The 25804-nt window shown below is 44.9% G+C and overlaps 1 protein-coding gene across 1 annotated transcript in view; it reads left to right on the top strand.

Annotated features, from left to right (window-relative positions):
- Nucleotides 1-9932: 9932 nt before the first annotated feature.
- Nucleotides 9933-25804, top strand: part of SLC39A14 (solute carrier family 39 member 14) — a 49124-nt gene continuing 33252 nt past the window's right edge. The window contains exon 1 of the mRNA XM_045993968.1: nucleotides 9933-10089. The gene's annotated coding sequence lies outside the window, so the exon portion shown is untranslated. The remainder of the gene's footprint in view (nucleotides 10090-25804) is intronic.

The following is a 25804-nucleotide window of genomic DNA, read 5'->3' as shown; positions in this document are numbered from 1 at the left end:
CAGGTCATGATCCCAGGGTCCTGGGATGGAGCCCCGCTTTGGGCTCTCTGCTCAGCAGGGAGCCTGCTTCCCCCTCTCTGTCTCTGCCTGCCTCTCTGCCTATTTGTGATCTCTGTCTGTCAAATAAATAAATAAAATCTTTAAAAAAAAAAAAAAGAAGAAAGAATTATTAGTTTATTATTCAGTATGCAAGATGCAGCTCCAGTATTAGTAGCAAGGTAATTTCACTGGGGCCTGGTAGTAAGATTTCTTGAAAAAGTCACGAACAGTCTTCTGGAGTGATGGAGGGATGTGTCTGTGTGCATATGTGTGTGTGTGTTGTCTTGTTGTTCAAATCTCTTTTCCCATCAGACAGTTTCTATTACCTATGTGAGAGCCGGCCTGAAGAGTGGCCTCTCCCTTCCCCTTTTTCTAATAATGCTTGCCCTTCTTTCTGTAACCCTTAAAAATACCTTCCCAAAGCACGCTGGATGCTTGCTTCACCACTACATCTCCTTGTATTTATTTAGAAACTCCATTCTGAGATGGTGTAGTGTTTCTTGAACTCATTCTATTTTATTTTATTTAGATTTTATCTATTTATTAGAGAGCACAAGAACGGGGAGGGACAGGGGAAAAGCAGACTACCCACTGAGCAAAGAGCAGATGTGGAACTTGATTCTGGAACTCTGGGATCATAACCTGAGCTGAAGACAGATGCTCAACCAACTGAGCCACACAGGTGCCCCTGAACTCATTCTAGATAGAAACTAAAAATTTTTTTAAGTAGGTTCAAATAAATAAGTAAAATAAAGTAGGCTCTATGTTCCATGTGGGGCTTGAACTCATGACCCCAAGATGAAGAGTCTCATGCTCTGCCAAATGAACCATCTAGGCACCCCTAGACAGAACCTAATTTCTATACAGTGTTACAGGGCCCTTTACTTGGGCAACATTTTGTTGAATGGTATATAAAAGGAAGCAGATTTATAAATAGACTGTCTTTCTATATTAAAAACAAAATTTGTGCCTGAAATTTCTCAGTGCTTTGAGATTACTGGAGAAGACCCTACTTTCACTTTGTGGCTCCATGCCTACCTAGCTTTATATGAGTACGTTTTCATTTTCTTTCTTTAAAAAAATGAGGAAAATCAAGAGAATGAGAATACAAGCCATAGACTGGGAGAAAATATTTGCCAAAAACATATTTGATAGAAGACTTACCCTAAAGAAAACAAAGAACTCCTAATAATAAGAAAACAAACAACTTGATTGAAAATTGGGCAAAAGACCTGAGGAGACATCTCACCAAAGATATACAGTTGGCAAATAAGCATGTTGAAAAGGTATTCAACATCGCATGTCATTACAGAATTACAAATTAAAACAAGATACCACTATACACCTATTAGATTGGCCAAAATCCAGAGCACTGACAAGATTAAATGCCGTCAAGGATGTGGAGCAAAAGAAACTTCTATTCTTGCTGGTAGGAATGCAAAAATTGTACAGCCACTTTGGAAGACAGTTTGGCTGTGTTTTAACAAACATTCCACAAGACATAAGGTGACAGGATAAAAAAGCAAGACCCATCTATATGTTGCCTACAAGAGACTAACTTCAGACCTAAAGACACTTACAGACTGAAAATGAAAAGATGGAGAAGCATTTACCATGCAAATGGAAGTGAAAAGAAAGCTGGGATAGCAATACTTCTATCAGACAAAATAGACTTTAAAAGAAAGACTAACAAAAAATAAAAGAGGGGGTGCCTGTCTAGCTCAGTTGGTAGAGCATAGGAATCTTGGTCTCAGGGTCATGTGTTCAAGCCCCATGTTGGGAGTAGAGATTACTTAAAATAATAAAACGGTTAAAGCAACAAAGGTTATATCAACTTTACTCCAATTGAAAAAAATTTTTTTAAGATTTTATTTATTTATTTTACAGAGATCACAAATAGGCAGAGAGGCAGGCAGAGCAAGCTCCCTGCTTTGCAGAGAGCCCAATGTGGGGCTTGATCCCAGGACTCTGGGATCATGACCCGAGCTGAAGGCAGAGGCTTTAACCCACTGAGCCATCCAGGCGTGCCTGAAAAAAAATTTTTTTAAGGACACCTGGGTGGCTCAGTTGGTTGAGCATCCGACTGTTGGTGTCACCTTGGGTCTTATCTCGGGGTTGTGAGTTGAAGCCCCATATTGGTTCCATTGGAGCCTACTAAAAACTTTTTTTTTTTTTTTAAAGATTTTTTTTTTATTTATTTATTTGACAGATAGAGATCACATGTAGGCAGAGAGGCAGGCAGAGAGAGAGAGAGAGGAGGAAGCAGGCTCCCTGCCAAGCAGAGAGCCCGACGCGGGGCTCGATCCCAGGACCCTGGGATCATGACCCGAGTGAAAGGCAGAGGCTTTAACCCACTGAGCCACCCAGGCGCCCCTAAAAACTTTTTTTAAAACAAAAAAAGGACACTATGTAATCATAAGGGGAACAATCCTCTGTTGGGAAGATACAATAATTGTAAATATTTATGCATCCAACATGGAAGCACCGAAATACATAAAGCAGCTAATAATAAACATAAAGGAAGGAATTGATAATAATATAATGATAGCAGGGGACTTAAACACCCCACTTACATCGATGGATAGATCATCTAAGCAGAAAATCAACAAGGAAACAGTGGCTTTGAATGATACATTGGACCAGATGGACCTAACAGTTATATTCAAAACATTCCAGTGGGATAACACATTCTTTTCAAGTGCACAGAGAACATTCTCCAAAATAGATCAATTAGGCCACAAAACAAGTCTCGACAAATTGAAAAAGATTATAAAGTCCTACCATGCATCTTTTCTGAACATGCAATATTACTAGAAAAGAAAAAATCTGGAAAGAATGCAAATACATGGGGGTGCCTGAGTGGCTCAGCCAGTTAAGCCTTCTACTCTTGGTTTCCACTCAGGTCCTGATCTCAGGGTCATGAGATCAAGCCCCACAGTGGGTTCCCATTCAGTGGGGAGTCTGCTGGCGGGGGGGTTGTCTATCTCTCCCTCTCCCTCTGCCCCTTCTCCACTCTCGCACACACTCTCACTCTCTTGGAAATAAATTTAAAAAGTTATTTGGTTTTTTTTTAAGATTTTATTTATTTATTTGACAGAGAGATCACAAGCAGAGAGGCAGGCAGAGACAGAGAGGGAAGCAGGCTCCTAGCCGAGCAGAGAGCCTGATGTGGGGCTTGATCCTAAGACCCTAAGATTACGACCTGAGCCGAAGGCAGAGGCTTTAACCCGCTGAACCACCCAGGCGCCCCAAATCTTTTTTTTTTTTTTTAAGATTTTATTTATTTATCTGAGAGAGGGAGTGAGAGAGCGAAGAAATTTGAGCAGTGGAGGAGTAGAGGGAGAGGAAGAAGCAGACTCCTCACTGAGCAGGGAGCCCAATGCAAGTCTCCATCCCAGGACCCTGGGATCATGACCTGACCTGAAGGCAGATGCTTAATTGACTGATCTACCCAGGCGCTCCTAAATACATAAAATCGTAAAAAAAAAACACAAAAAACCCCAAAACAAAAACACAAATACGTGGAAGTTAAATAACACTCTACTACACAATGAATGGGTCAACCAAGAAATCAAAGAGGAAATTAAAAAATGCTTGGGGAGACGATGAAAATGATAACACAGTAATCTAAAATCTTTAGGATATGGTGAAAGTTATTCTAAGATGGAAGATTATAACAATACAGGCCTTTCCTAAGAAATAAGAAAAATTCAAGCAACATAACTTTATACCTAAATGACTAGGAAAAAAAAACGATAAAAGGAAGGAAATAAGAAAGATCAGAGCAGAGGGGCGCCTGGGTGGCTCAGTGGGTTAAAGCCTCTGCCTTCAGCTCAGGTCATGGTCCCAGGGTCCTGGGATCGAGCCCCACATGGGGCTCTCTGCTTGGCAGGGAGCCTGCTTCCTCCTCTCTCTCTGCCTGCCTCTCTGCCTAGTTGTGATTTCTCTCTGTCAAAGAAATAAAAATTAAAAAAAAAAAAAAAAGATCAGAGCAGAAATAAATAGAAACTAAAAAGGAAAAGAAAAAGATCCGTGAAACCAGAATCTTTCTTTGAAAATACCGACAAAATTGAAAAACCTTTAGCCAGACTCATCAAAATCTAAACCTACCATATTGTCTGGCAATCACATTCCTTGGTATTTGCTCAAATGTGTTGAAGACTTCTGTCCACACAAAACCCTGCATGCAGATGTTTATAGCAGCTTTAGTCATAATTGCTAAACCTTGGAAGCAACCAACATGTCCTTCAGTAGGTGAATGCATAAATAAAATGTGGTGCATCCAGATAATGGAATATTATTTTAAAAAAAAAACTATCAAGCCACAAAAAGACATGGAGAAAGCTCAAAAAAGTTTTTTTTTTTTTTTAAGATTTTATTTATTTATTTGTCAGCGAGAACGAGAGCTAGCACAGCACAGGCAGACAGAGTGGCAGGCAGAGACAGAGAAGCAGGCTCCCTGCCGAGCACGGAGCCCGTTGTGGGACTCGGTCCCAGGACGCCGGGATTATGACCTGAGGAGCCGAAGGCAGCCGCTTAACCAACTGAGCCAACCAGGCGTCCCTCAAAAAAGTTTTTTTAAAGATTTTGTTTATTTGACACAGAGGGGGAACACAAGCAGGGGAAGTGGGAGAGGGAGAAGCTGTGTGTCATGAGAAATCTCTACTTTCCACTCAGTTTTACTCACCAGTCTGAGCAAAACTGCTCTGAAATATGTGTTTTTAAGTGAGTAAACTAGGGAATGTCTGGCAACATGTCAGACTGAATTGACCATACTGACAAATATTGGCCAAAATAGGAAAAAACAAGGGAGGGAAGGAAGAAGGAGAGAAAATACAGAGGTACAAGAAAGAAAGGGAAGCCGGAGAGGTAATAGTTGATGATGATAAACCCAGCTCCCCGGGTGAGGGACAAAAGTGCAGGGACAAGAGCACTGAGGATTTGTATTCTAGTTAAGGATGGAAGATGCCTGTGAGGTGCTGGATTACAAAGGTAGAGGTGTCGTCCCCCACCCCGACAAAGAGAGCTGGATCCTGAAAGAGACCCTGCCAACCATCCTGGGTGGCAACAAGGAACTTTGGGGTAAAAAGGCATTCGTGAGAAAGCCCAAAGCCTAGGCCACATGCAAGTAAACATAGTCTGAATTTATATTACTGGCACGTGGAAGAGCCACAAGCTGAAACATCACCGTGAAGATTGGCTCAGACTGGTGAGAGAAACAAGTGCAGTCAATGGGAAGGCAGCACGGAGAGGTACAAATGGGAACTATGCAAGAAATGAGACAGGAGAGAATAAGAAGCTCCAGTATTTGTCTAATAGGAGCTCCCGCAGGTTAAAGGGGAAAGAAGGAGTGGGAAAATATGAAAGATGTAAAGGTGGAATTTTCCAGAATTAGGGACAAATATCAACCCTCTTCCTGAAGAACCCGGGGCTAAAGAAAAGCACATTCACTTCTAAATGTAAAACTATAGAACCCCCAAAGACAGAATCTTAGCAACGATTAGAGGTGAAAGATAGCTGACAAAGGTTGTCAACCTAACAGCTCACTTGTCATCAGTCACAACAACTGCTTAATACAAAGGAATAGTAACTTAAAAATGCACCGTCAGCTTGGAATTCTGTTGCCAGGTAAACATTCATTCAAAGGCAAGGACAAAAATAATGGTATTTTCTAATAAAGATCAGAGCAGAAATTAATGACAGAAATGAAATGAAAATAGATGAATAATATATAAATGAAAATGATATGAATAGTGAAATAATGAAAAAATATGAATAATGAAAATAAAGAAAATAGAAAAATAAGAGTTGGTTATTTTAAAAAGTTAACAAATGGGCAAACCTTTAGCCAAAGGGGAAAAAAAAAGATTCAAATTACAAAAATCAGGAATGAAAGAGGATTACTGACCTGACAGAAATAAAAAGGATTATAAAGGGAATACTATAAACAGAATTAGAGACAAATATCAATCTTCTATATGCTAAGAAACTAAGTTATCTTAGATGAAATGGGCAAATTCCTATATTTGCTATTTAATCAGGTGTTATTTTTTACCAATTGTCTTTTTTGTCTGCCCAAACCATTAGGTGAGGCGCCTGGGTGGCTCAGTCGTTAAGCACCTACCTTCAGTTCAGGTGATGATCCCAGGACTCTGGGATCCCATTCCACATTCTCTCTCTCTCTCTTCCTGCTGCTCCCCCTGCTTGTGCTCTCTCCGTGTGTGTGTGTGTGTGTGTGTGTGTGTGTGTGTGTGTGTATGTATCAAATAAATAAAATCTTAAAAAAAAACATTATATGATAACAGAAGTGACTGAAGCGAAAGTCATTCTAACTCTTGGCTAACAATGTGAGGTGCTGGTCCTCTGACATGATTCACGTTTCCTCTGATCCTCTTAAACTTGTTAAACCATGCCAAACGTGGAAAACTCATTTTCGCCTTGAAAGTATCTTAGAGGGGCACCTGGGTGGCTGAATGGGTTAAAGTCTCTGCCTTCGGCTTGGGTCATGATCTCAGGGTCTTGGGATTGGGCCCCGCATCAGGCTCTCTGCTTAGCGGGGAGCCTGCTTCCCGCATTCTCTCTGCTTGCCTCTCTGCCTACTTGTGATCTTTCAAATAAATTAAAAAGAAAGAAAGAAAGAAAGTTTCTTAGAAACCTGGTCATTGATTTCTCTCTTCAGTGTCTTTCAACCGACCTGAGGGCTAGAGATCCAAGAGAGGATCTTTGCCCTACCTGCTGATCAAGTTGCCTACCTTGTCAACACAAATCATAGAGGGGTGTTTGGTTTTCTGAGTCCCCAGTCCCACCTATCCACACTCAGTCCTGGGGTCTCATTTCTCTGCCTTTTTTTCTCAAGGCTGTTCCATTAACTTCAGCTATGGGCAATCTGCATATTTTTTGGCTAGTAATTGTGGTAACTTGTCAGAAAGGAAATAGTCATGAAAATGTCTGGTTTTTGTGCTTAGTTCCCTTAAATATCATCCAACATGGAACTTTTAGTGAGCTGGCCTATTCATTCATCCAACAAATACTGAGAATCTATTACATGCAAGATGTAATGTTAGGGGATGCAGGTGTATACAGAAATCTTTGGTAATCAAGATAGTTTAAGGTCTAATAAGGTGAGAAAATAATTTTTATTTTTAAGATTTAAAAAATTTATTTCACAGAAAGCACAAGCAGGGTGAGTGCCAGGCAGAGGGAGAGGGAGAAGCAGGCTTTCCTCTGAGTATGGGGCCCTGTGGGTCTGGATCCCAGGGCCCTGGTATCATGACCTGAGCTGAAGGCAGATGCTTAACCAACAGAGCCACCTGGGTACCCCAAAATGAAATAATTTTTAAGGGGAAAATGCAAGTACCATAAACGGAAAATGCAAGTACCAGTAGTGGGTCCTGAAATAAATTTAGTGGCTTGTTACCACTTTTTAAAAGATTGAAATAGAATATAAAATATCAGTACATTGTCTGTACTAATGAAATTTTTAAAAACTTGTTTGCTGTATTATTTATACTCGAGTTGTTATTTATACTGGAGTATAAAATATATATTTTTTAAGATTTTATTTATTTGACAGTGGGAGAGGAACACAAGCAGGGGGAGGGGCAGAGGGAAAGGGAGGGGCAGAGGGAAAGGGAGAAGTAGGCTCCTTGCTGAGCAAGGAGCGCAATGCGGGGCTTATCCCAGGACCCTGGCGTAATGACCATAGCCAAAGGCAGATGCTTAAGGACCGAGCCACCCAGGTACCCCTGTAAAATATTTTTTAATGTGGGTTACAATCAAGAAAGTTTGAAAGGGTAGATCAAATGTGCTACAGAAGAATCAAGAAGCTTTGTGAAGTGGCTTTGAAGAGTTAGAGTTTTAACAAGTGGAAATAAGAAGAGGGCTAATAAGGGCTAATAAGAAGAAGGGCATATTATGTAAAAAGAGCTATAGAACTGAGGACCCAAACATGACACTAGGCATAAAAAAATTGAGTACTACTAGGCAACAAGGAGAGACTTAGGGTTCATCTACAGAATTTTGTGTGGGGGTGGATAAGGAGAGTTAAAACCTTTTGATTTTAAGCTGTGTTAATAATTAATTGTATTCCCCTAATGGATTACTGATAGCTTATCAGCTTTGGTGGACTTTGGCAACTCTACCCTTCGTCTGGTTGCAAACAAGTGAAACGCTGCCATAGGCCCTGTGGCGGGGTGTCTTGTCCTGCCTGCCCTCCTGTCTCTCTGAAAGGAGCCTGTTCCCCTGGGTGCAGTACTGACACCTTGCTGGAAAAGTCATGGTATTGTTTTTGGACCTTAGGTTTAGGAAGAGATTAACACCCCTGTGCACTATGCATCGAAGGGCTTAATACTTTTCAGAGCTGTATGTGTTAGAAGCATGCTTATTTTGTTTAATCCCTGGGTGAGTTTCTCATTCCTTTCCAGTACTTTAAAGAAAGGAAGGAGTGGTATAGATTGGACCATTTCTGACAGCGCATTGGAGATGGGATTGAGTCCCAGTGGATGACATAATGTCTGAAAAATACTCCGAGTTTAACCAAGAAAGACAAATATAAAGGGTTATTACAAAGATGAAGGGGCTCTGAAGGGAAATTCTGCAAGATACCATTACTTTGAAATCACTTGGAAAATGAGAGGAATATCATCCCACCCCTTATCCAACTGGAGCACTGTAATTACAGTATGAGGATAATTGAACTTTAGAAAAACCCAGGGCCCAGCTAGTCTCTTCAAGAGTGGCATAAACACTCTGGCCTGCTCTGGCTTTGTTTCAATTCTTTCCTTTCCCGTCACTACCCAGTACTTTGGAACAAGCTGTCATTGAGCCCTGGATTCTTCCTGCTGCGTGCTCCAGAGATTGCGTTGCTTTTATCGTTAGCACTGACTGCCAGCAGGAGGCTTCCTCTCTCTCAAACTCTGCAGAGTGGGATATGGTCCCCTTGCCTGAGCAAATTCACAGACACCCTTAGTGCCAGTGAGGCATCAGTCATTGAGGTAAAACTGGGACATGGGTACTAACTGGCTGCAGTTCTGCTTCAAGACCTTTCCTTTGGGTCCCCTAGACCCAGGTGGCAGCTGGTTTAGCTGTAGAGGAAATAATCATGATGTCCAGCAGAACAGAACAATGGGAGTTTAATGGGTGGCTTATTTTCTCAAGAAATTAGCATTTCCGAGGCCTGATATCCATCTCAATAGGACTATCCAGCACCGGAAGAGACTCCTAGGACACGCCGCACTCCAAAATTTAACATTTCTCCCAGTTTGGGATTCAGAAATGTAGCGCCTTGAGAGAGCCTGATTATTTGGGGGGGTGCGATGCGCCATGCATGGTTTATTTGCAACTCGAGTCGGAAATTTTTTTTATTTTTGTTCTTTTGGCTGGCTAAAATATGCAGAAGAAACATTGTGTATGGGTGCGTCCCCTTCTAGGGTACATTTCAGAACTGAGCTGGGGGTGAGAAGGTTTTTACATCCATCAAAAGTTAAGATATATACATACATATCGGGTGAGCTAAGGGATGGGGGCCAGGTTGTAAGAGCTTCCCACGTTGAGAGGGAAAGGTCTTAATGGGAGTTTCCAGGGGAAGGAGGAGTCTACCCGGCCTCAGTGAATGAAGAATGGAATTCGCGTCAGGGCTAGAAGACCGAACTGCTGCGGCTAGGATCCCGGCGAGCTAGGTCTCAGCCTGGGGCGGCAGGGCGCCAGCGCCGGGCTGGGCCTAGCGGGCGGCCAGCCGGCTGACAGCTCGCGCACGTCGCCCTACGGCCCGCGGGGGTCCCACGTGGCAGGCCCTGGGGAGAGCAGGGTGGGGCGAGGGCGAGGTTGAGGGCGGGGGCGGGGCCAAGGCCCAGGGGTGGGCCCGGCCGCTGACGCGCAGGCTTATAGCGGGGCATGCGCAACGGTGGCGGGGACGGACGCAGGCAGCGGGGCTGGGGCACGCGGGCTCCCTCCGCGGACGCACCGACTGGGGTACCGCTGGCGCTGCGGACAGCCCGAGGGCCTGGCTTGTGAGGTTGCGCGGAGCACAGGTGGCGTCCGCCCGAGCTGCAGGTGAGGGCGGAGGGCGTGCGTGCGTGCGGGACCGCGCAGTGCTGAGGAGTGGGGCATCGCGCGGAGAAGCGGCGCGCCTCCAAGTCTCGGGGTCACCGGGTGGGGGCGGGGGCCCGGCGGCGCCGAGGGCTGGAAGCTCGGCTCTGGATTCCGAAGCCTCGGGCTAGACCAGGGAGGCGCCCCGGGGCACCCGCACATGCGCCCGGCCGCTGGATGGAGGGGACACCTGGCCGCGGTGCCACGATGGGGGTTAGTTGGTGGCAGCTGCTCTCCTTTCGGCAGGAGATCGAGGGATGTGGGAGCCAAAGAAGGGTGTCCGTAACGTGGATAGCCGCACTAAAAGCCTAAAGGGCTTCCTGGAGCCCATAGATAGGAGAAAAAGCAGAGAGCCGATGGGCAAATGTGGTGGGCAGCTCCGATGGGACACTCGCTTCTGGACTTTGCTTTCCGGGAACTGTGTCCCCTAGCCCATCCCACCCCGACCGAATCGCCAACCAGCAGAAGAAAAATGACCCAAATCTTCCGGATGACTAGTACCGAGAGCTGGAGGGACTGTGAAATCCTGACCTGGCTTACCCCGTGGGCATGGTTGTTTTTTTTTTTTTTTTTTAGCTATTTTTGGTCCTGCCGACCAAGTTGGGCGATCTGGCTCAGACTGCCCTCTCTTGGTGGGTTAGGGCAATGGGACAAAATAGCCATCCAAGCACTTTCACCATGTGATTCTGAGATTCAATGAAAGCCAAGAAAATTTTCTTGACTCGGAGTTGTGGCTTCAACTGTGAGGATCTAGTGTCTGCTAGGGTGTGGGGGTCCAATAGGACGGTGTGGGCATGATCTGATGAGGGCAGAATGCTTACCTGGGGCATAAGGAATGGTGGGGGCAGGAGCCACTTTGAACCTTTGAATCCTTTTCTTCCTGGAGCCACCCTGGATTTGGTTTCGACTTCGGAATCACTCTTCCCTAGGAACGACAGGCCCGTGGTAGGCTACTGGGAGGTGATGGTGGTAACGTGTACTGTGTACTGCCTGGTTATCCTGGTCCCTGTCCGGGCTCTGCTCTTAACTTGCCCTGTGACCTTGGGAAGGGGTCAGTGCTAGGGTCAGAATAGATCTCTCATCTGCAGCATCTGTGATTAATCCTTAACTCTTGAAACAAGAGCCATAAAAAGTGAGAGGAACTTGACGGTGAAGTAAGAGAGAGGATGTCCAGAATGGTGACTTTTAGAAGCTGTAATTAAAAACTACATATTCCATTTCTTGTTGGAGGCCCAGAGGTGGGCTTTTCCTAAGTTGTGTGGTAGCCAGGAGATAGACTAGTGGTACTCTTTCTGCCTTTGGTTTGCAGGTGTGACTAAAGGGCATCAAACAGAATTAATGGCCTTGTTATTTAGGCAAGAAGAATAAGAACTGTAGGCTCTATCACTCTCTGAGTAGTCCTCGTCTCTAGTACGTCAGTATACAGGGCCCAGTCTGTGCTCACCTCTGCAGTGGCCATGCCAGGTGCAAGGAGGGGATGAGGCCTGGCTCCTGCAGACTCCTGATGAGGAGAGAACATTCGGACACGAATAAAGTAGCCACACAAGGGAGGCCACGCTGTTGTGTTCAGTTAAGGTAGGAAAAGACAGCACTCTACTAGAGATGGTGTAAGGTGGTGGGAGGTTCTGGGCTTTTGAAACAGATCAGTCTGCCCAAATCCTGGCCCCATTACTCTCCAGCAGGGTGGTTTCGTAACCTCTGGGCCTGTTCTCCCTACCGTGAAGCACGTTGTGATTGTTCCTGGAACATGGTAGAGGTCTCAGCTGCGGCAGCATCTCCGTGGGATGGGGTGTATTTAGGGGTTATAGAAACTAGGTAGGTTGGGTTGTAGGAGTGGTATGAGTGCAGACTTGGGCCTGATTCATCCCCTCCTTGGGAACATGGGTGCAGTTTCCCTGCCGCTGGGTAGGCTGCTTTTCTGTGCCTTTCCAGGGATTGTTCCACAGAATCACTGGACATAGGGAAAGAGGGGTTCTCCCCCACCTATAGTTTTGGGAGCTGTTGTGATTTCTTTAGGTAGCAGAAGTACTCCTTTACTGGGCTGATAATGGGCTGGAAGGAGTAACATTGTGTGTGGGGGGGGGGGCCTGCGGGTATATATCAGTCACTGGACTGGTTCTGTTTTCAAACCCTTCCCACAGTCTTCCTTTTTCCTTACCTGCTCATATCCCACTCAGTTCCGGGAAGAACCTGAAATCCTGTCCAGTATTCACAGGATCTTGAGATCTAAGTAGTAGTGCTGTGAATAGAGTGTATATGTCTGAGAATTGGGACCCCTTCTCTCCACTGTGTTAAAATAATTCAGCCTATTTGTGTGAAAGAAGTAATGCTTAGGCATCTTGCAGAACTGAAGACAGCAGGATGTTGAACTGCAGGGATTTTGAGAATCTTTCAGTCTAGGCGCTTTGTTTTACAACTAAAACTAGATCTGGAGAGGTTAATGGATCACATTAACCAAGTCACTTTGCTTTTGCTAGTCACCATGAGGCTTGATGGCGAAGACCATCAAGGGTTCTGTTTTTATTTGTAAATGTGATGATGAAATTGGTAATTCTCCTTGAAAATGTGACGAGGAAGGAGCCAGTTATTCCCTATGCCTACCTAGGGGGAAGAAAGTCCCTTTACTTGCATGGATAAAACTTTCTTCTGCAGGAGTCTTTTTTTTTTTTTTTAAGGTTTTATTTATTTATTTGACAGAGACACAGTGGGAGGGGGAACACATGCAGGGGGAAGTGGGAGAGGGAGAGGCAGGCTTCCTTGCTCAGCAGGGAGCCAGATGTGGGACTTCATCCCACCACCCTGGGATCATGACCTGAGCTGAAGGCAGACACCTAATGACTTAGTCACCCAGGCACCCCAGTGCAGGAGTCTTCTACTTCTCTTTCCAGAATACTTTGAGACATGTGAGGGTAGGGACTGGTTGTGGAAGGGTCATACTGCTGGGGCCCCAGCCAGGACTGGCTAGTTGTCTACAGTGGGACTTGTCTGACCTGGAGGCTGGTAGTTTGGCAGAATGCCAGCAGATAAGGAGTCCAGAGTCTGCTGCCAGCCAGGGGCCTCATGCCCTCCTGGGAGCCAGCAGGACAGCCTTGCTACAAGGTCTCTGAGACCCAGCTGCCTTGTCTCCACCCTTGCTGTGGTCATTGAGCTTTTCAGAGGCAGAATACACTCTGGGAGGCCCACAATGCAGGAGGGAGAGTGGCCACAGAATTGGCCTGGAGAGAGCCTGGCATGCCCAGCAGTGGGGAATAGTATTCTCTGCCTTGGAAACTTCAAGATCTGGCTGCATTCTCAGGCCTAACCACCTTCCACCAGCACCTGGCCCAGGAGAATGCTGGAGTTTGATGGAATGAGAAGGTGACAGTCCCGAATTTGTTACCATTGGATCCCTAGGAGCTCTTAGGCAAGGCACTTGGTGTTAGTAGTTAATAAAAAGTCAGTTTAAAATAGAGTTTTAAAACAATCCATATTTTAAACAATTCATTTTACTTTAAAAACATACGCACATATTTTTTTACTCACCAAAATTGATTTAGGGCTGAGGCCTTTTCTTTGAGTTTCTGGGTACCCTAATTAAGCTTGCAAATTCCATATAAAATTCATACCTATACATACCACATGCAATTTTCTCACATTTCATTTTATTCCCCCCTTTTTTTTAAAAGAAGATTTTATTTATTTATTTGACAGAAATCACAAGCAGGCTGAGAGGCAGGCAGAGAGAGAGGGGGAAGCAGGCTCCCTGCTGAGCAGGGAGCTCCACATGGGGTTTGATCCCAGGGTCCTGAGATCATGACTTGAGCTGAAGGCAGTGGCTTAACCCACTGAACCGCCCAGGTGCCCCTCATTTTAATTACTTTTTTTTTTAAAGATTTTATTTATTTATTAGACACAGAGAGACACAGCGAGAGAAGGAACCCAAGCAGGGTGAGTGGGAGAGGGAGAAGCAGGCTTTCCGTTGAGCAGGGAGTCCAGCCCCGGATGCGGGGCTGGAGCCGGATGCGGGGCTGGAGCCGGATGCGGGGCTGGAGCCGGATGCGGGGCTGGAGCCGGATGCGGGGCTGGAGCCGGATGCGGGGCTGGAGCCGGATGCGGGGCTCCACGGGGCTGGAGCCGGATGCGGGGCTCCACGGGGCTGGAGCCGGATGCGGGGCTCCACGGGGCTGGAGCCGGATGCGGGGCTCCACGGGGCTGGAGCCGGATGCGGGGCTCCACGGGGCTGGAGCCGGATGCGGGGCTCCACGGGGCTGGAGCCGGATGCGGGGCTGGAGCCGGATGCGGGGCTGGAGCCCAGGACCCTGGGATCATGACCTGAGCCAAAGGCAGATGCCTAACGACCAAGCCACCCAGGTGCCCCTCATTTTATTACTTTTAAAGATTGTATTTATTTATTTGAGAGACAGAGCGAGTGGTTTCATAAGCAGGGGGGAGGGGCAGAGGGAGAGAGGGAGAAGCAGGCTCCCTGCTGAGCAGGGAGCTCCACATGGGGTTTGATCCCAGGGCCCTGATATCATGACTCAAGCCAAAGACACACGCTTAACGAACTGAGCCACCTAGGTGCCCCGCCTGGGTGGCTCAGTGGATTAAGCCGCTGCCTTCCGCTCAGGTCCTGATCTCAGGGTCCTGGGATCGAGCCCCACCTTGGGCTCTCTGCTCCGCAGGAAGCCTGCTTCCTCCTCTCTCTCTCTGCCTTCCTCTCTGCCTACTTGTGATCTCTCTCTCTGTCAAATAAATAAATAAAATCTTTAAAAAAATTTTTTTTTCCACTAGGCTTTATTCACATAGTTGAAAAATCAAAAGATTAAAAACAATGTATACATTCACACACACTTGGTATTCAGTGCAACACTGTACCCCGCCCCGCCCCCCCTTTTTTACAGATGGTTCAGGTTAGCACTTTAGACCTGTTGTTTAGCCCTTGGATGTTTTCACCTAGCAACTGTGTTGGATCTTTCCACATGAGCACAGAGAACACCTGGGTCATTCTTTTATTGTAGCCACACAATATTCAGGATATGGAAGTACGGTGATACTTTAACCAGTGTACGTAAGTCATCTCTCTCTGTCCCTGAACTATATTGTTTCCATTATTTTGTCTATTCTGTTATTACCTACAATGCTGCAATGAATAATTTTGTACAAATGGCTTTTCCTACATGTGTAATTATGACTAGGAGAAATTCTCAGAAGGGGGATTCTGGGTAAAAGGTCATATACATCCGTTCATTAGTTTTTCTTAAAGAATTTAAAAGACATTTGCCTATCAGTCCACATGTAGAAACCTACTTTTCTTTTTCTTTTCTTTTTTTTTGGTTTTATGTTTTTGAGGGAGAGGGAGAAGCATGTTCCCCGCTGAGTGGGGAGCCCAGTACGGGGCTGGATCTCAGGACCTTGATACCATAACCTGAGCCAAAATCAGATGCTTAAGTGACTGAGCCACCCCAGTGCCCCTTTTTTCCCCTCATTTGTAACATGTCTTTCTAGATGAGCGGTTCTCAGACTTTTTGATCCTAGGATTCTTTAATATTGTCTTTTGTTTATGTGTATCTTTTGATATTTGCTGTGTTAAAAATTAAAACAGATTTGGGGCACCTGGGTGGCTCAGTCAGTTAAGCATCCAGTTTTTGGTTTTGGCTAGGGTCTTGATCTCAGCGTTGTAAGATTGAGCTCCATGTTGTGCTCTGAGTTTGGTGTGGAGCCTGTTTGGGATTCTCTCTCTCTCCCTCTCTCCCTATCCCCCCCCTCATTAAAACATTTAAAAATAATAAATATAAGATCATTACATGTTAACATAAAAAGCACATTTTTATGTAAGTACCTGTTTTCGAAGAGTAAAAAAATGGCGAACAGGACAACATTGTTTTTACATCTTTGCAGATCTACAGAATTTCAAAATAATGATTTATTAGATGATGAGATAGCAGAGATTGTAATAGGTATAATGTAAGTTTGCTGGTAAAGACTCAGTTGAAGTCTTGAGAACAAACTCAGTTAATCTCTGAACACACATATTTATACCCTAAACTTCTGCCATAGAAATCTTTCAAAACTAAGACTTCTGTATTCACCACACTTCATGTAGCCTCTGAAAAATGAGAGTGAAAAGGCTTTTAACATCTTAATATTATAATGAAAGTCGTTTTTAACTGATAGACCTCCCCAAATGGTCTCAATGACCCCAGGTGTCCTCTAAAACCAGAATTTCAGAATTACTATTGTAGAGCACTGAATTTTCGTAGAAACCAAACGTTTTTCTTTCTGCACCTACATTTCAGTTACTGTTTAATTAAATTATAACCACAAAAACAAACAGAACTAGTGTAAAAAGGTTTGGGCATAGGCACAGCAGACTTGCCAAATGTGACCTCTGCTGGTGACAGCAGAAAGGTGATTTGCTGGAGGATGTATTGGGGCAGGGCAAACCAGAGGACAAACCTTGTCTCTGGTCTGAAGATGCTTGCAAAGTCCTTGCGGAGATGCACTGAGGACATGTGGAAGGTTATGTGCTGGCTTGTGGGTTTAAGCTACAGTTGAGTGAAGCAGGTGAGATACTTATGCAGACTGCAAGAAGGTGAAGTACTTAGGGCAGGAGTGGCCGGGAAAGGTGGAATTAAGCCAAATTTTGAAAGCTGTGAAGAAAGGAAAGCTGGAAGAGGGGTCCTGGTGAGGAGGCACAAAGATGGACGATCCTGGGGCAGGGGTGATTAGCAGAGGCCATAGGTTGGTAGTGATAGAGGGAAGGGCTGGTGACAGGCATGCCTGGAAATTTAGGTTGGACCCAGGGGTTTTGAAGGGCTCTGGGGTCTGAGGTACTGATACTCACTCTGAGAACCCTTAGCTGTTTCCATGTCAGAGACTTAACAGCTCTCTTTCAGCAGCTCTCTGTCTTGGGGTCCAGCCTGCTCTTATCTAGAATAACAACTCTGTGGCCCCAAATCTAGATCTTTTGCACCAGTCCACTTAAACTGCCACCTCCTGCCTCCTCTTAGCCCTCAGAGGCAGGGAACACCTTTCTATCCCATCTTATCATGGACCTCTCTACCTTAAAAGCCTCTTTCAGAAACTTGGATTAATCATACTCCACAGCATCCCCAAGCACCTGTTTGGTATTTTTGAAAAAATTTTAATATTTTTTATTTTAAAGATTTTGTTTATTCATTTGAGATGCACACACAGTACAAGCAGGGGGAGAGGCAAAGGGAGAGGGAGAAGCAGACTCCTCAGCTGAGCAGGGAACTCGACATGGGGCTCGATCCTAGGACCTGGAGATCACAACCTGAGCTGAGGGCAGCTAGCTATTCAACCAACTGAGCCACCCAGGTGCCCCTGGAAATTCTGTTTTTTTCCTGATTGTCAAAAGTAAGGCATACTTATTGTAAAGAAGAGAATAAAGAAGTATTGGAGAAAAAGACTGTAATCCTGTGGCCCCGAGGCAGCCTTCGTTCACAAAATACCTGTTCCCTTGTAATTGTTTTTCATGATATGATTGTTGGGTATCTATCCCCCACAGTACATTGGCATCAAAATTTCTCCTGAAGCATTTAGTCTGCCTTTTGGCTCGAAAAATATCTTAGGCAGCCATTTCCTTTTAAACTTTTTGTTTTGAAGGGCGCTTGGGTGGCTCAGTGGGTTAAAGCCTCTGCCTTCGGCTCTGGTCATGATCTCAGGGTCCTGGGTTTGAGGCCCGCATTGCATCAGGCTCTCTGCTCAGTGGGAGCCTGCTTCCCCCTTCCCTCTCTGTCTGCCTCTCTGCCTACTTGTGATCTCTGTCAAATAAATAAATAAATAATCTTTAAAAAAAAAAAACTTTTTATTTTGAACTAATTTTAGACTTAAGAAAAAGTTGCAAAAAAAGAAGCAGAGTTCATATCCCTCACCCTGTAGTACAATTATGAGGAAGAGGAAATCAACATTGGCAAATATTATTTAACCAAACTGCAGGCTTTCTTGAAATGTGGCCAGCATTTTCGCTAATGCCTTTTTTCTGTTCCAGGATCCCATGTTGTCTCCTCTAGTATCTGACAGTTTCTGTGTCTTTCCTTCTTAGAATGGGGTCATGCATTTTGGGTGAGAATATCACAAAAATGATATTGCATCCTTTCAGAGCATCCTGTCAAGGCACTCAGGATGTCAGTATGTCTTACTACTGGTGATGTGTTCTTTCACTTGGTCCAGCTAGTGTCTGCTAGACTTCCACACTGGAAAAATTACTGTTTCTCCCATGGTGAATCCTTTTATGCCTCAAATCCCTTTGGCCCGGAAGAGCCTGTCTCTTGCCAGTGTTCACCTGATTAGTTCTGGTCACATAAAGTAATTTCTCTGTCTTAAGGTCAACGAATTTGGTCAGCTAACATCAGCAAAATCCCTTCTGCCGGATAATGTAACATAGTAATAGGAGTGATACGTCATATTTACAGGTCCTGCCCACAAGCAAGGGCAAGGGTCATGGGGGTCATCTTAGAATTCTGCCAGCCATAGCACGAGAACCCCAGATAAAAACGATCAGGCACTAATTCCAGCACTGAAGCATTTGCTTCCCATGGCTGCTTTAGCAAATTTATCACAAATCAGGTAGTTTGAAACAGCTGCAATGTGTCCTCTCACAGTTCTAGAGGCAGAATTTCGAAATCAAGGTGTCAGCAGTATTATACTCCCTCCAAAGGCTCTAGGGGAGAATCCTTCCTTGCCTCTAACAGCTTCTCTTGGCTCCAGATGTTCTTTGGCTCATTCCAATCTCTACTTCCATCTTCAAATATCCTTCTCGGTGCCCCTCTGTCCAAATCTCCCTCTCCTTTATCTTGTAGAGATACCAGTCATTAGGGCCCACCCTAAATACAGGATGATTTCATCTCAAGAGCCTTAACTAATTATATCTGCAAAGATCCTATTTCCAAATAAAGTCACATTCTGAAGTTTTGGGTAGACATGGATTTGGGGGGATGTTTTTCAACCCACTACACTCAGGATGGGTAGAAATGTCCTGTATAGACTGTCATTCACAGAGCTGCAAGAGAAAAGGGAGGCTTCTTTTTAGACCTAAGAAAGAATTCAGGCTTTGCTGTTGAGGCCAGGGCCCAGTCTCAGCCTGCCTGTTCCCCTCATTTGACCCAGATCTGAGAACCAAGCAGAAATTTGAAAGCTGGCCTCTGAGGTCCTTCATGCTTGGGATCCAGACCAGCAACTTTGCCGTAACAACAACGTGCGTGTTCACGGAGCTCTCACTGAGCACTAGTTTCCCTGTAGGATGGACAGGGCAGAGATGGTGGGAACCATTTGGTAGGGAGAGGGGTGATCTGACTTCAGAGAGTTTAGATAAATCACAGACTGTTAGTAGCTAGTCCTGTCTAGTACAGCAATCCTGAAATGTCAGACCAGTGCCCCAGACTACAGTCCAGTTGATCTCTCAGACCTAGATGTACAGATACCTGGATCTCATCAAAGAAGCCCTGATCCAGGAGAACTGAGGTGAGGCCCTGCTCACTTATTTAAGATTTTATTTATTTAGGAACCAGGCACAAATGTAGTGCAGCCCAGGGCAGATGAGGACTGCAGTCCACCTCCAGATTCTTTTTTTTTTTTTTTTTTTAAAGATTTTATTTATTTATTTATTTGGCAGAGAGAGATCAGAAGTAGGCAGAGAGGCAGGCAGAGAGCCCGATGTGGGGCTCGATCCCAGGACCCTGGGATCATGACCTGAGCCGAAGGCAGAGGCTTTAACCCATTGAGCCACCCTGGCGCCCCACCTCCAGATTTTGAAGGGGAGGAAAAAGCCTTCTCACTTGGTCATCATTAAGCCTTTCCCCTTTCCCAACTGGAGTCTAAAATTAACTTTCTTCTTAAAGTAATATATGTTCATTGTAAAAAATGCAGATGAATAAAAAGATAACAGATGTAAACATTAAATCCATCATCAGAAGATAATAATTATGCGTTTTTAGTCTTTCTCTGAATGAATACAGCTTAAGGAAAGATGGTCTGCTGTGTCTACAGTTTTATAGGCTCTTTTAATTTTTTTCCACTTCCCATACCATGAACATCTTTCCATGTTAATCTTCCCCCAAATAACTAATATTTATTGAACAGTTACTGTGTGTTGGCACTGTATTTATATTCAGTATCTCATTTACCTACTCTTAAGTAGGGACCATTAGTAGGCTTTGTTTTTCTGTATAAGGACTGCGAGTCTCCTTGACCCAAGCCTTGAAGCTAGTAAAAGCAGACGAGGAATTGCACTGAGGTCTCTCTCACCGAGAGCCAAAGCGCCTAATCTCTGTGCTCAAACATGTTTTGTTACATGGATTGCCTTACTCTAGCAGTTCCAGTATATTGTACATTTATTTATTTATTTTTAAGATTTTTTATGTTTATTTGAGAGAGATTTTTGATTTGAGATTTGATGAGAGATTTGAGAGAGATTCCCCTTCAAGAATCTGGAGGTGGGGCGCCTGGCTCACACGTGTGAGCATGAGTGGAGGGAGGGCCAAAGAGGAGAGAGAGAGAATCTTGAGCAGACTCTGCGCTGAGCATGGACCCCAAAGTGGGGCTCAGTCCCATGATCCTGAGGTCATGACCTGAGCCGAAACCAAGAATCAGATGTTCAGCTGACTGAGCCACCGAAGCACCCCTGAGATTTTATTTCTTTTACTTTTTTATTTTATTTTATTTTATTTTATTTTATTTTTAAAGATTTTATTTATTTATTTGACAGAGAGAGAGATCACAAGTAGGCAGAGAGGCAGGCAGAGAGAGAGAGGAGGAAGCAGGCTCCCTGCAGAGCAGAGAGCCCGATGTGGGGCTCGATCCCAGGACCCTGAGATCATGACCTGAGCCGAAGGCAGCGGCTTAATCCACTGAGCCACCCAGGCGCCCCACTTTTTTATTTTTTTAAGATTTTATTTATTCATTTGGTGGACAGAGATCACCAGTAGGCAGAGAGGCAGGCAGAGAGAGAGAGGGAAGCAGGCTCCCTGCTGAGCAGAGAGCACAATGCAGGGCTTGATCCCAGGACCCCAAGATCATGACCTGAGCAGAAGGCAGAGGCTTAACCCACTGAGCCACCCAGGCACCCCTACGATTTTATTTTTAAGCAATCTTTACACCACACGTGGGGCTCAGACTTACAGAACCCTGAGGTCGAGAGTTGCTTGCTCTTCCCACTGAGATGGCCAAGCACCCTATGGTGCATTTAGATGGCTTGAAACGTTTTACCATTACGCTTTGAGGGTAAGGATTTTTGTTCGTTTTGTTTATTGCTGTATTCCCTATGCCCAAAACAGTCAGCACTCAATAGATTGAAATCAACATGATTTCCATGGGATGAATTCCAGAAGGGAAGTATTGGGATTTGACAAGAGGACTTAAAAAGTTTTTTCTGAAAGAATAAATGTACAAAAATCGCCAAAAACAATTTAAAGAAGAAAGTAGTGAAGTTAGACTTGATTTACCGGGGGTGGGGGGTGGGGATGGTGACATTGGTACAGGATAGGTGAATAGAACAAAATAGAAACATCTAAAACCAGACCTTAGTATGTGTAGGAATTTAGCAAATAATGGTATTTCTGACTAATTGTGGTCTGATTTTGATCAAGTATTCTTAGCCTCAGTATCCTCATCTATAAAATGAAGATGATGTAATTTTGTGGTGCTTTTATTTTAATGTTTCCAAAATAGGGAGTTGTCTTATTGATATGTGCTTTTCATGGAATCTTTTCCTACTAAAAAAAGGTATCATTGATACTTTTACAATTATAGCGAAGTCGTATAGACTGTATCAAAACGGAGGTTGTTAAGAAGATCAAACGAGGGTGAAAACAAATTGCTTAACTGCGGTGCCTAGCAGACAACAATAAATCTGAGCAATTCTTACTGTAAGGATCGTGGATGAGTTACAGGGGTGTTCAGTGCAAATGACAGAGTCCAGCCAATGCTGCTTTGGGAAATGACTTGTAAAAGCATCTGGCAGTTAGCTGTGTGAGGCCCATGCTCCTGCTTGGTGGTGCCTGTAGGGTCCCAGGCCCTCCTTAGTGTGTCTCTCGGCTCTGCCATCCTTTGCAGGTAGGACTTCTGTCTTGTAGTTGTTACTTGCCAGCCTATACTTCTGAACAGGAAGGAGAGGAAATAGATGGCACCCACATCTTATTAGCTAGAGCAGCCACCTGTACAAAGGATATTTTGGGTTTACCTCCGTTCCTTACCTTTTATAGACTCTGCACTTGAAGTTTATAAAGAAAACAGACATTATTGGGCGCCTGGGTGGCTCAGTGGGTTAAAGCCGCTGCCTTCGGCTCAGGTCATGATCTCGGGGTCCTGGGATCAAGCCCTGCATTGTGCTCTCTGCTCAACAGGGAGCCTGCTTCCCTCTCTCTCTGCCTGCCTCTCTGCCTACTTGTGATGTCTTTCTGTCAAAGAAATAAGTAAAATCTTAAAAAAAAAAAAAGAAAATAGACATTATTAAACAATATTGGGATAATTGAGGATCTTTTTAAAAGTTAGATTTTCTTTCTTAAACTGTGTCAGATCGAATTCTAGATGAGAGGGCTCCCTTAAGAGTCTGCCTTCAGCTCAGGTCATGATCCCAGAGTCTGGGATCAAGCCCTGAGTCAGACTTCTTGCTTTGCCGGGAGCCTGCTTTTCCTTCTCCCTCTGCCACTCCTGCTTGTGCTCTCTTGCTTGCTCTGTCAAATAAATAGATAAAATCTTAAAAAAAAAATTCTAGATGAGAGATTTAAAATTTTTAAATGCAAGAAAAATAAAGATATATATTTCTATAATTTATGAGCGGGAAAGGATTTTCCAAGCATGCTACTTAAAGCAGTAATCTTAAAGGAAATGTGTGATATATTTACTTCGCGTTATTTAAAAAATTTGTCAGTTATACCTATTAACAAAATTAAGAGGCAAATGATTAATTAGGAAGGTATTTGTAACATATGACAAGAAGTTAATATTTTTACCATACAATGAGCTCCTACATACACCATTAAGAACAAAGATGAATGAATCTCAGCAAAAATGGGCAAAGGAGAGTAATAGTTTATGAAGGAAGAAATATAAATGTCAGTAAACCTGAAGATATGTTTAGCCACACTGAGAATCTGAGAAATGCAAATTAAAAGAATTGAAAGAATGATTTTTAACCTTTTTGGTAAAGATGAAATACTATTTTAATAGTCACCGTTGGTGAGAATCCTGAAACAAACCTTTATTTTTTTAAGAGCATGCACGTGCGAGTGGGGGAGGGGCAGAGAGGGAGACTGCCAGGCAGGCTCCACACCCAGCTGGGCTTGGAACTGACAGGGGCCTCATTCCATCTCACAGCCCTGAGATCACTACCTGAACTGAAATCAAGAGTTGGATACACAGTCAGCCGAGTCACCCAGGCTCCCTGAAGCAGGCATTCTTTTTTTTTTTTTTTTTTTTTTTTTTAAGATTTTTATTTATTTATTTATTTTTTATTTGACAGAGAGCACAAGTAGGCAGAGAGAGAGAGGAGGAAGCAGGCTCTCTGCTCCGCGGAGATTCGATGTGGGATTCGATCCTAGGACCCTGAGATCATGACCTGAGCCAAAGGCCGAGGTTTTAACCCACTGAGCCACCCAGGCGCCCCTGAAGCAGGCATTCTTTTTTTTTTTCTTTTTTTTTTTAAAGATTTTATTTATTTGACAGAGAGATCACAAGTAGAGAGGCAGGCAGAGAGAGTGGGGGAAGCAGGCTCCCTTCTGCGCAGAGAGCCTGATGCCGGGCTTGATCCCAGGACCCCAAGATCATGACCTGAACCAAAGGCAGAGGCTTAACACACTGAGCCACCCAGGCGCCCCCGAAGCAGGCATTCTTATACACAGATAGTCTGAGTATTAAATTAGTTAAGCCTTCAAAAGGGTGATTTAGCAGATTGTGGAGTAAGGTTTTTATTTCTAATGGATTTTTTTTTTTTTAAGATTTTATTTATTTGAGAGAGAGCAGGAGCAGGGTCTGGGGGGAGTGGCAGAGGGAGAGGAAGAAGCTGGCTCCCCACTGAGCAGGGAGCTGGATGCAGGGCTGGATTTCAGGACATTGGCATCCTGAAGGCAGATGCTTGACCGACTGAGCCACCCAGGTGCCCCAGTTTTTTGTTGTTGTTTTTTTTTTAAGATTTATTATTTATTTTTGAGAGAGGGCTGCACAGGGAGAGGGAGAGAATCTCAAGCAGATTCCACATGGAGCTTAATCTCACAACCCTGAGATTATGACCTGAGCCTCAGCCAAGACGAACAGTCAGACCTTTAACCCACTGAGCCACCCAGGTGCCCCTGGAGTAAGTTCTTGGTAACTTTGTTGACTGCCACTATGGGGACAGGACTGACCCCCAGGCAACTTGCTCCTCTATCTCACTGGTCCTTTCCTTCTGCAGAGATCCCCTTGATCCCTTAGGGCCTCTTTCGAGTGTCCTGCTGCCAGGTGGAGATTGAGGGAAGAGGCAGCCCTCCTCCTAAAAGAGGTTTCACTTTCCTGAAAGGCCTTTCCCACCACCACCTCCCTGGCCCCAGGATTGCTGAGCTGCCCCCCAAAGGGAGAGTGAGGAGGGCAGACCCAACGGCTTTTTTTTTTTCCCCTTACTTTTTTATTGGAAGCCTAAAAGGTTGGTTTGTGGGAGAAAGGAGTGGGGTATGTGTGTGTCCTGCTAGTCAAGAAAGCCCTGTAAATCACAGGGAGCAAGCTGAACTGTTGGACTCCTGTCGTTCTTTCCTGGACACTTGAGGGCTCCCAGCCAGTCCCACAGACTCTCATTTTCTTAGAGCACAGACTGCGTAAGGCTTGGGGCGAGGTGGAGTTGTGTCGGCCTGGGAAAGCTGGCCCTATTTTTCCTCTAGGAGATGAGCCAGACCTGTAAGGCCCTGAAATCCCTTCCTGCCTCTTTCTTTCTCTCCCATGCCCACGGATGGCATGTCCTGTACTCAGCCATCCCAGGACCAGGTGACATTGATTGGCGTGTGTATATTTCATTGCTGACCATTTTTTTTCTCAGATGTTGGAGATGTTCCATTTGAGAGGCCAGGCAAATTCTCAGGATACCAGGTCCCCGGTTAGTTTCCAGGAGCTGCAAGCCACGACAGTTCTCATCACCTTTCCCGGAAAGGTGCAAAAAGTACAAAGTCACCCACGCCCCCAGACTCGGGCCACTAGCCAAAGTGGCCTCTGGTGCAACCTGACCAGCCCTAGGAACAGAGATTGTATCCCAGTTCCTGCTCTTCCCTCCTCAGCCACCGCCCCCCACATCCAGCAGACACTGCGTGGGGATGCCTCCCGTGGCAAGAGGCCTTGACCATGGGCGAACAGAGGTGTGTGCACAGTTCTGCTGGCCAGATTATGCCTGTGACCTTGACTATTCTCTCACCACTCCCTTTTGGCAGCCACTCACAGAACCCCTCCCCCTGCATTTCAGGATGTGTGCGGTTGGCACATTGAGAGGTTATATGCAACTAGGCCGAGACTCAGAGTTTCCATGAGCAGCGGAGAAATTCTGGAAACAGCCTGTACTTGTGGGGTTTACTTTCCTTTTCTTCCCCTGCCACGGGGGAGAAAGTTCCCATGTTGTTTTCGGCGGGATTATCGGATGGTTGCCCATCCTCAGCACATTTGTCTTCTTCGGGATTGCTGGGAAGGGAGGCTGCCCGCCTCCATCTGCTTCCCTCCCACCACC

Source organism: Meles meles, chromosome 2 (genome assembly GCF_922984935.1).
Source record: "Meles meles chromosome 2, mMelMel3.1 paternal haplotype, whole genome shotgun sequence".
Lineage (NCBI taxonomy): Eukaryota > Metazoa > Chordata > Mammalia > Carnivora > Mustelidae > Meles > Meles meles.
Note: the sequence above shows the minus strand (reverse complement) of the source record. Positions and strands in the feature narration are given on the sequence as shown.